We start from the raw sequence: 11,815 nt of genomic DNA, 5'->3' as shown, positions 1-11,815 counted from the left end.
AGACCAATCTCCCTAATGAACATAGATGCAAAAATCTTAAATAGAATACTAGCAAAGAGACTCCAGCAAGTAATTAAGAAGATCATCCACCATGATCAGGTGGGATTTATACCAGGAATGCACAGATGGTTCAACATTAGGAAAACCATCCACATAATTGACAATATCAACAATCTAACAAACAAAATCACATGATTATCTCAATAGATGCTGAAAAAGCCGTTGACAAAATACAGCATCCATTCCTATTGAAAACACTGAAAAGTATAGGAATAGAAGGACCCTTCCTAAAAATAATAAACAATATATACCTAAAACCATCAACAAGCATTATATGCAATGGGGATAAATTAGAAGCCTTCCCGATAAGATCAGGAGTGAAACAAGGATGCCCATTATCACCTCTATTATTCAACATAGTACTAGAAACACTAGCAATAGCAATTAGAGAAGAAAAAGAAATTGAAGGTATCAAGGCAATGAGGAGACTAAGCTATCACTCTTTGCAGATGATATGATGGTATACTTAAAAAATCCTAGAGAATCAACTAAGAGGCTGATAGAAATAATCAACAACTTTAGCAAAGTGGCAGGATACAAAATAAATGCACATAAATCATCAGCATTTCTATACATTTCCAACACATTAGAACAGCAAGAGGTAGAAAGAGAAACACCATTTAAAATCACCCTAGACAATATAAAATACTTAGGAATATATCTACCAAAACAAACACAGCAATTATACAAAAACAACTATAAAACACTTTCCAAACAAATAAAACTGGACCTCAACAATTGGAAAGCCATTAATTGTTCATGGGTAGGACGAGCTAACATAATAAAAATAAACATCCTACCCAAATTAATTTACCTATTTAGCGCCATACCTATCAAATTACAAAAAAACTTCTTTTACTGAATTAGGAAAAACTATAACAAATTTCATTTGGAATAACAAAAGATCAAGAATATCAAGGGAAATAATGAAAAAAATGTGAAGGAAAGGGGCCTAGCAGTACCAGATATTAAACTATACTATAAAGCAGCAGTCATCAAAACAATATGGTACTGGCTAAGAGATAGAAGGGAGGATCAGTGGAATAGACTTGGGGTAAATGACATCAGCAAGACAGTGTATGATAAACCCAAAGAGCCCAACTTTTGGGACATGAATCCACTATTTGACAAAAACTGCTGGGAAATTTGGAAAACAATATGGGAGAGATTAGGTTTAGATCAACATCTCACACCCTACACCAAGATAAATTCAGAATGGGTGAATGACTTGAATATAAAGAGGGAAACTATAAATAAGTTAAGTGAACACAAAATAGTATACTTGTCAGGTCTGTGGGAAAGGAAAGATTTTAAAACCAAGCAAGAGTTAGAGAAAATTACAAAATGTAAATTAAATGGTTTTGATTATATAAAGCTAAAAAGCTTTTGTACAAACAAAAACAATGTAGTCAAAATCAGAAGAGAAACAACAAATTGGGAAAAAATCTTTATAACAAAAAACTCTGACGGGGTCTAATCACTCAAATATACAAGGAGTTAAATCAATTATATAAAAAATCAAGCCATTCCCCAATTGATAAATGGGCAAGAGACATGAATAGGCAATTTTCAGGTAAAGAAATCAAAAGTATCAATAAGCACATGAGAAAGTGTTCTAAGTCTCTAATAATTAGAGAAATGCAAATCAAAACAACTCTGAGGTACCACCTCACACCTAGCAGATTGGCTAAAATGAAAGAAGGGGAGAGTAATGAATGTTGGAAGGGATGTGGCAAAATTGGGACATTAATGCATTGCTGGTGGAGCTGTAAACTGATCCAGCCATTCTAGCTGGCAATTTGGAATCACGCTCAAAGGGCTATAAAAGAATGCCTGCCCTTTCATCCAGCCATACCATTGTTGGGTTTGTACCCCAAAGAGATCATAGATAAACAGACTTGTACGAAAATATTCATAGCTGCGCTTTTTGTGGTGGCAACAAACTGGAAAAGGAGGGTTTGCCCTTCAATTGGGGAATGGCCGAACAAATTGTGGTATATGCGGGTGATGGAATACTATTGTGCTAAAAGGAATAATAAACTGGAGGAGTTCCAGGCGAACTGGAGAGACCTCCAGGAACTGATGCAGAGCGAAAGGAGCAGAGCCAGAAAAACACTGTACACAGAGACTGATACACTGTGGTAAAATCGAATGTAATGGGCTTCTGTACCAGCAGCAATACAATGACCCAGGACAATTCTGAGGGATTTATGGTAAAGATGCTACTCACGTTCAGAGGAAGATCTGCAGGAGAAGAAACATAGAAGATAAACAATTGCTTGAATGCAGGGGCTGAGGCGGACATGATTGGGGATGTAGACTCGAAACAACCACACCAATGCAACTAACAACAATTTGGAAATAGGCCCTGAACAAGGACACATGTTACAACCAGTGGAAATGTGCGTTGGCCATGGGTGGGGGGAGAGCGGGTGTTGAAGAGGAAAGTAGGAGCATAAAGTATGTAAACAGGTTAAAAATGAATATTAATAAATGTTTAATAATTTTAAAAAAAAGAATTATTTACCAATTCACAAATGGTCAAAGTTTAGGAAGCAGCAGTTTTCAGAATAAGAAATGTAAGCTATCAATAGCCAGGTGAAATTTTTTTTCCAAAACACTAATAATGAGGGAAGTGCAAATTATAGCAGCTCTGAGGTTCTATCTCATATTCATTAGATTAGCAATGTTGATTTTTTTTTTAAGAAAACAAAGAAAACAAATTTTGAAGAGGCAAAACAAGAACATAATGCACTGTTGGGGAAGTTGTGAATTGGTTCAGTCATTCTGGAAAGCATTTTGCAACTATGCCTTAAAAGTTAATTATGCCCTGTTTTTGTCAAAAGGCATAAAATACCCAAATCCCATCTCCTCTGGAAGGCAGTGTTCAACCTGCACACTGTCTCCTGGCCTCTCAACATGACTTCCAAATTAATAAATTTCTCTTTTTATTTTTAAGCTAAGTTTTGGAGTCTTGCATTCTTGCAAAGGGTAACCTGCCCTGATTCTAGGGTTTTCACCTCAAAGCTCTCCCACAACAGTACCATGTCATAAAAGATACTCAATAGATTTTTCCTGAATGAATAATATAAGTCACAAAAGAATGAAATGAGCATAGTGGGAGAGTAACTGGAACTGCTAAACAGAAATATTAGCTAATGCAAATATTTAGAACATTATTTGTATAACTTAGATGATTTCAAGCTATTTTCAAGATGATACAAATCAACAGTTTCCTTCAAAATTTCTGCCTGAGAAATTAATACTACGAAGGCCAAAACTGAGATGTAGAAAGAAAGGGGAGAACCAACTCAGTTGTTTCTATTCTTCCCATCCCCACCCTACTTCCTCATATCTTCCAATTCCAGTTGTACTTTTCAACTATTCCATTTGAAAAGACAGTTTGCCCCTTGCCTGAGAAACTTACTAGTCTCTTAGGATTAGACTCAACTCTTGCATCTGATAATAATCCCATTATGCTTAAAATATAACAGTGACAAAAAGTAGAAGGAATGAATCAGGACTGAGCTCATCTCCTAGGTTCTTTCCCACCATCTTACTATTTGTTGCCAAAAGAAAACTTAGCAATGTCAATTTTATAGCTCCATTTAGAAACCCACAAGTGTCTAGGTACCTAAAAACACTAAGGTAAGCTCAAAACTTTTTTCTTTATTCACTAAAACTAGTTAGTGACTATTTCAGTTTCTTATAGTCAGAACTGCTTAAAGTGATTGACTAAAAAAGTCAGTTTTCTTTCTTCAAAAAGTCAAGCTGCAGAAAAGATATTTTATGTGGTTGTAAAGAGGGAATGAAGCAAACAGAATGGAAGACTGGGAAATGAGTAAGACACATTTGACCTACTTCATAATTTTGCTTAAGGCTAATTGTTATATAATAACTTTATCAAAAAACTATTTTAAAATTCTTAAAATTTTATTAGAATTTATAACTATTTGAAATAATGTGCTCATTGGCCCAAATTATTAAAACATTTAGTCTATATGTAATACGCACACACACACACACACACACACACATATACTAAAGCCACTTAGCTGCCTCACATTTAGTAAGGGATAAATTTTTTTTAATTGGAGCTTACTTCTAAATTTTTTTATAAATACATTAAGTTAGGCAGGTAGGTGGCACATAGAAAAGAATGTCAGGCCTGGGGTCAGAAGATTCATCTTCATAAGTTCAAATCTGGACTCAGAAATATTAGTTGTGTAACTCCAGGCAAGTCTCTTCACCCTATTTGCTCTGGTTTCCATATCTGTAAAATGAGCTAGAGAAAAAAATAGCAAACTATTCCAGTATCTTGACCAAAAAAACCCAAATGGAGTCACAAATAATCAGACACAATTGTAATGACTGAATAAAAAAAAAAACAAAAGAGCTGAAGAGATATATGAGGGCTAACAGTAAAGATCTTGAAAGACTAGAATATAATCCTGGTCCCTCCTGATTCTTTAATTTAAAAATGAAGATCCAATTAATACCCATGTATTATTATTATACCTGTTTCTTAGTCTTATTGTTTTAAATTACATGCAGAGGTGCAGTTAAGTGGCTCAGTGGAGAGAGAGCCAGGCCTGGAGTTAGGAGGGCCTGGATCCAAATCTGGCCTCAGACACTTCCTACCTGTGTGACCCTGGGCAAGCCACTTACCTCCAGCTGCTTAGCCCTTACCTCTCTTCTGTCTTGGAACCAATACTTAGTATCAATTCTAAGACTGAACATAGGGGCTTTAGAAATAATAATAATACATTTTTCAAAGTAATTGCCTTCCTTTTGTAAATGGGATTCTTTGTTCTCTCTGAGTTTACACTTGTGAAAGGGAATCCTTTATTACTGGGCAGTGCTAGACAACTGGAAACTGTGATTGGCCCCTATGAAGAGGGACGGGGATGAGAAGTCACCATAAAAAGCCATGGGTCAGTCTTGTGGAGATAGTCTTCTGATTAGAGAGAGTCTTTGAGGGAGCTTAGCTGGAAACTGCAGCTTGGATCATGGGCTTGCAGTTCAGCTTCAACTTGGACTCTGACTCCTGGACTACTTCGTGGGTGAGTGAAAGGCTGATGCTTTCCTAGTTTCTGCAGAGACTAGCTTGCATCTTGGAGGAGGCTGCATGATTACTCACTACCAGCCTTCCTGGTTGAGAGCTAATTAATCTCTGCCTGGATTAAGATAGGATAGATATCTTTTCTATCCCCTCCACATTTCCCTACTTTATTGTTTCCTCTCTATTTTATAAATAAATTTCTGACTCGAGATATAATATTAGCAACCACATAATTTCATAAAATTATTTTCACCTTTATACTTTGTAATTCTATTTTATTTTATGCATTTAAAAACATTATCGGAGAAGTGAACAGCAGACTTATCCAAACTCCCAAAGGATATCCAAGAAAGACACACACGAAAAAAGTTAAGAATCCTGACTTAGAGACTTCTAGGGAATGTAAACAATATGATGGAGGACTTATATTTTCTCTGACTCCTATTCTCTTCTGATCTAAAACCTCTCCAAAATGGAAATTATGAGCTAAAGATAAAAGAAATTTCAGCTGTTTCCATTGTCTACAATATACACTATACAAATGGCTTTTTAAAAATCCCTCAAAATCCATCCAGGATATGGTTATTCACTCAGCATCCCTACCTTACCTCCCATACTACTGACAGCAAGGCTGTACCAGCAGATCCAAGGACGTGACATAGACTTACATTAAAACTCACCCCTATACCTTGGTCCCCCTTCCCTCTTTCCAGGGCCACAGGGCCCCTGGCTCCAGGCTGGGAAACTTTTCTTAGGCCTCAACTGCTAGCTTGGTCACAATCCTTCATGGACAAAAGCTTGGAGGGAAGGGGGGAAGAAAACTTGCTAAGGGAAATCTGGAAACACCCACACTGCAAAGTCCTAAACTGCCTGTTCCAGGCTACAGAGCATTGTGAAGCACTCCACCAGTTCTGACCACCCAAAAGTGGAGTCAGTTGAGCCACAGACTTAGGCTGCTGGAACATGAACTGCTCATTATGGGAGGAGTCTGAGACAATTTGGGATCCTATCCCCAAGGAAACCACAATCAGAGTGGAGGGAATCAGAAAGTGAGTGATAAGGAAAATAATGGGGAAAGTGGGTAAGGAATCCTAGAATTCTTCTAGGAAGAAGAAAACTCAGACTTTGAATGTAAGTAGATAAATCAACATGAATAATAAAAGAAATATAGCAAATTAGTTCAGAGATCTAGGAATAAATATTTAAGAAAAAAGAAAATTATCTAATACTTGATGAGATAGGAGACCCTATGGAATTTGAAGAAAATATGGAAACACGACATACTATTTATTCCTAGTGATATAAAAGAGAAATTAAAATCATGTGAACAGAAATTATATTCTATTCAGCAAAAATAATAAACAGAATATAAAAACTTAAATCTGCAATGGCAAGCTTCAGGAAATAAAAGAGAGAACAACAGATTGGGAATGCAAATACACACAAATGTGGACAATCTAGAAGAAGAGAAGCAAAAAAAAACCAATGACATTAATAGAAAATATGCTCATCACTCAAGCAAAACATACTAAACCCAGAGAAGATGAACAGTCAACCGAAGAATTATAGATATCCTACAATGCAACAGGAAAAAAATTTAACACAATGATGAAGAAAATAATAGAAAAAACTGCCCAGAATTTCTAAACATAGAAAATGAAATTCCAATTAAAAGAATTCACAAATCACCCTTCAGGGGTAAAAAAAAAGCACCAATGATGCAAACTCCAAGACAAATAGGGGTTAAATTGAACAATTCAATTCAGAAAGAAGTTCTGCCAGCCATCAGGAAAAACTTTCAAATACAAAGGAAAGAACATTCAAATAATGCAAGTTTACTTTTGTTAAAAAGGAATGAAAGGCCCTTTGCTAATATCTCTATATATATCTCTCTAGACCTCCCTATAGATCTTTCTCTAGATTTTGGAGGATGGATGGTATGTAGATGTCAGAGATAGTATGAATGTAGGAGGGATCAGGTGCCCAAAGCCTAAATTGGCTATAGTTGTTGAGGGAAGACATACACACTCCTCTCAAGCAGCTGATGTAATTATGCCTCTCCTCCCTGACAGGCTTGATTGATTAAGCCTGTCCGTTGCTTCCTTCTAACAGTTGCCCAGGTTGGGAATCCCTGAGAGGTCTGGAGGATGGTTAATCTCTCTAGGTCCCAACCTGAAATTGGTTAAGTTGTTGATAGGCTATTGATTGGCTATTGGAAAAGTTGTTATCTGACTCCGTATTGCTTTTCCCCTTCCCAAGGGCTTTGGTAGAATAACTGCTCAGGAAAGGTACTTGTTGGTAAATCACTGTATTAACTATTAATGGGGAAAGGAAAACAGGGTAATAGGTTTGAGGATTTGGGAACCCTGTTGCTATTTGTTCGGCTACCAAACTAATTATTGATTAAGTCTGGAGATTGCTAGGCTGGTAGAAGCTGGAGGTCTCACTAACTCTGACCTGACCTGGCCACAGCCAAGCCAGAGATTAGGGAAGGTTATTGATGTTGATGTTGATAGATGACCTATATACTCTCTCAGCTCTACTATCAATGGTGTTGATTGATCACTAGCTCTCTCTCAGTCAGGTACAGGTTACAGGTTCAGGCCTACCCCTTCTTCTACCCTTCACCTCCCTCTGTCCCAGTTCTTGCTTCAAGAGAAGCTTGCTCAAATCTGAGCCAGCTCAAGTCTGAGCTTTGAGCCCTCAACTATTGTTCCTTGGGGCATTTATAGGGTGGGGCCAACCGATTTTTGCCCCTGGTTCACGGCACCTGGGAACATTCCGAACTGCTAGCAGTCAGTCAAGGTAGCATCCGTCTTATCCCAGATAATAATTTTAACACTCTACACCCAACAGAAAGTGCAAGAGGGAATGGAATAACATCTTCCAAAGAGCAATAGAGTTCAGGAAGAACTAAAGAATGGCATAGCTTTCAAATCTGAACTTAACCTTACAGGATAAAAGATGGATGTTTAATAACAAAGAAGAATTTGAAACATTACTTTAGAAATAAAACCAGAACTGAAGAAATTATTTGCCTCTTGAATGTACCAAAAAACAAAAATATAGAAGGGCTGAATAAATGCAGTAGACAAAAGCAATAATAGTAACAATCACAACAAAAAGACCAGGAAGAGACTTTCTAAATGTATCACAAGAAACATGGGTGAAAATATAAATCTAGTAGAAATAACAGTAAAAGGGTGAACAGCAGGCATTATAGATAGAACCCGGCAATACCTTGCCTGAAGTGGACACTTCTTTTGTGAACTACATTACAACATGGGAAGGTACATAAAAGGAGAAGAAGGGAACAGAGGGAAAGAGGGCCAAATCAAGGTCTAGCAATGGGAAAATGAGGCACAATAGAAAAGGGAATCCATTAGGCAAACCCTACAAGGTAATGGCAAAGGAACCTAGTGGGGACAGCCTAGAATTGCTATCTTGGAAGCTTTGATAGCATGAATACAGGGAATATAAGGAGACCAGATAATTACAGGGGTCATGATTATGATAATGAATCTAGAAGTAATCATAAAAAGAAAATCAGAAATGAGAAATCCTTTTTGGAAAAGGGCACAAAAAATGAAATTTAGAAACTAAAGAAAAGGACTAGGTAAAGGGAAAGAGAGGAAAGAGGAATATCAAATTAGAAAAGGAGATGAGGGATGAAGGGGAAAGAGCCAGTGGGAACAAGGTCAACTTTAAAAAAGATGTAAGGTATATAATATTATGTTTACAAAAAAAGAAGGAACTTGAAATTGAAGTTTCTGCACAAACAACATTAATGTATCTAGGATATGAAAGGAAGTGGTTGAATGGCAAAAACATATTCCTATCAAATTACTCTGATTAGAATTTGGCAACCAAGATAAGTAAACTATATAAATATATATTTGTGTGTGTATACTCACATACATACACTAATTCATACATATACATAAGACTAATATCCATATTGTTTTCAATAGATAAATGGTCAAAAGATAAGAACAAATATTTGCCAAAAGAAAAGCTGCAACTATTCATAATGACATAAAAAATTTTTTTCAAATAACTAATAAGAAAAATCAAAATCAAAATAATCTGGAGATTTATATCACACTGCAAGTTGGCAAAAAAAAATTAGTGACAGTCAATGTTGGAAGGTTTATGGAAAGATAAGCACACTAATATATTGCTGGTGAAGCTATGAAATGGTACAACCATTTGGGAAAGCAATTTGAAAATATGGAATTAAAGGGACTAAAATATCTACACCTTTTGAACCAGAGATTCCATTACTGAGCTTATAACCCCAAGAAAGCCAATATGAAGAAAGTCCCCACACTCCAAAATATTTATAGCAACTCTTCATAATAGCTAAACAAAGCAGATACCAATCACTTGCAGAATGGATAAATAAATTAAAGTATGTTAAAATAACAGAATACTGCTGTGCTGTAAGAAAAGATGAATATACAGAAGCACAGAGTTATTTGAACTGATAGAGTGAAGTAAACAGAGCCAAGAAAACAATATCATAAGCAACTATAAGATAAATGGGAAGAACATACCAAAAACTCAAAAGTAAATGTAACAAAATTATCAAGAGGGACTCAAATGAAAAGATACAAGAACACAATCACATCCTAACCCTTGTGGAGGTGGCAGGTCCACAGGCATAATACATTACACATGTTTCTGGGCTTTTTAATGTATGAATTAATTTTTTTAAACATTATTTCTCTCATATGATGACTCTCCGGGAAGGGGATGGAAAAAGATACAGGGAAATTGATCATGTTAGAAACAAAAAATACCAATAAAAACTATTTTTAAAAAAGAACCCTTAGTCTAGAAATTGAACTAAATCTGAATTTATTTAATTCTTCTGGTTAAATTTTGTATTCCATTGTAAAGAGTAGTCACATATAATACTTTCTTTTATATAATTTTAAGTCTGAACAATAATGCAAAAACAACTGAGAGAAAAAGCACTCACTTATCTATTTATCTGGTTCTAGAGATCTTCAAGAGTAGGCAGTGGAAGGTTAGAGTTGAAGAATGGTTCACAGGAGAAATGTGTACATTGGAAATAAAGCTCAGATTAGGTAAAAATTATTGAGGTAAGGGAGGTCTTTTTTTAGTCCATTTCAGAATTGCCATAGTCATGACCAAAAAAATGGACCTGTGTGGTAGCTGTCAAATGCCAAAAACTGTAATCACAAAGCAAATGTAAAGACCTTCATTTGCCCCATGGATCTCTTGATAGATAGATAGATAGATAGATAGATAGATAGATAGATAGATAGATAGATAGATAGATAGATAGACAGACAGACAGAGACAGTTGGATGATAGACATACACATATATAGGTCCACAGATGTGTATTGTATAAATGGAGATTTTGAACCTTGGACTTCATCCCCCAGAAATCCCTTAGTATTTCCCAAAATTACCTTTAATCTCTCCTGTGCCTCCACGTTCACATGGTCACGTTATTGTTCTATGAGTTCTGTAACTCATCCCTCTTTCTCTTTTTCTCTCAGGAGTGGGCTGGGTTACTTTAGCCCCTGTTTTCACTCTAGTTTTTTGTGTTAGTTTATTATTAATAAAACTTTATAAAATATAATATTTAGTTCTTGTATATTAATTTTAATCTCCACATTATGGTGACCTGAAGGGACAGAATTCTTAAAAAAAAAAATTTTTTTAAGTGTTTGAGAAAAAAAGAGCATAGAAAAAGTTTGCAAAGCCACGTGCTCTCCCAGCTCACCTGCGTCTGCCCCTTGCTGTTCCTGCTTCCACTCCTATGCAGCTTTGTTTAGAATGAACTAACAATTAGAACTACTCAGAAGTGAAATGGGCTGAGTTGCAATGCAGTGGCTTCTCTCTTAATTTGAGGTCTTCAAATAAAGGCTATTAGTTCTTAACTTCTGTGTCATCAACCCCTTTAACAATCTGGCAAAGCCTATGGACCTTTTCTCAAAAAAAATTTTTAACATGTATAAAAACACTTTAGATTGCAAAGGAAACAAATTATATTGAAATTTATTTATCAAATATTAAGAAAACAAGTTCACAGCCTTCAAAAGGTAAGAACCCCTATTTTAGATAAATATTTGTCAGTTACATAATAAACAAGTTTCAGTTTCAGGTATCTATTGTAAAGATGACTTCTGAAGCCCTATTCAACTCTGAAATTCTGTTACAATCCCCTTTCCCTACTAAACTGAATGTTAACAGAAAATCAGGATTACTTTATTCATTAGAACAAATTATGCTTTTTGCCTTTCTTCTCTGCCTATAGGGTCTAGATATTAAAAGCATGAGCTCCTGTATCACTTTGCCCATTGGCTTAAAAGCTCCAGTGGCCTCATGGACATAATAAGTAATCTCTCCTGGGTATATTTGCCTATCATAGGTCTGTTATAACTATATAAAGTTTATAGAGGTTTTAAATTTAATATATACTTTATGGTATTGTTTATTTCCCTCATGGGACATAAATATGTCTTAAGGAAATTTTGTTTAATAGATTTTACGAGAAATAAAAACTAATATTTATATCATTTTCAATTTCCTTTGACCATGGCAAGGTCATTTTATGAAAACCACTTCTCCACTTATAAAACTAGGTAGTGCATTTTCATATGAGAGTTTTAATTAAAAATGACATTTCTGATCCTGTTGCTAATAAAGTGCCATG

Source organism: Gracilinanus agilis, chromosome 4, assembly GCF_016433145.1.
Source record: "Gracilinanus agilis isolate LMUSP501 chromosome 4, AgileGrace, whole genome shotgun sequence".
NCBI classification, from domain to species: Eukaryota; Metazoa; Chordata; class Mammalia; order Didelphimorphia; family Didelphidae; genus Gracilinanus; species Gracilinanus agilis.
Note: the sequence above shows the minus strand (reverse complement) of the source record.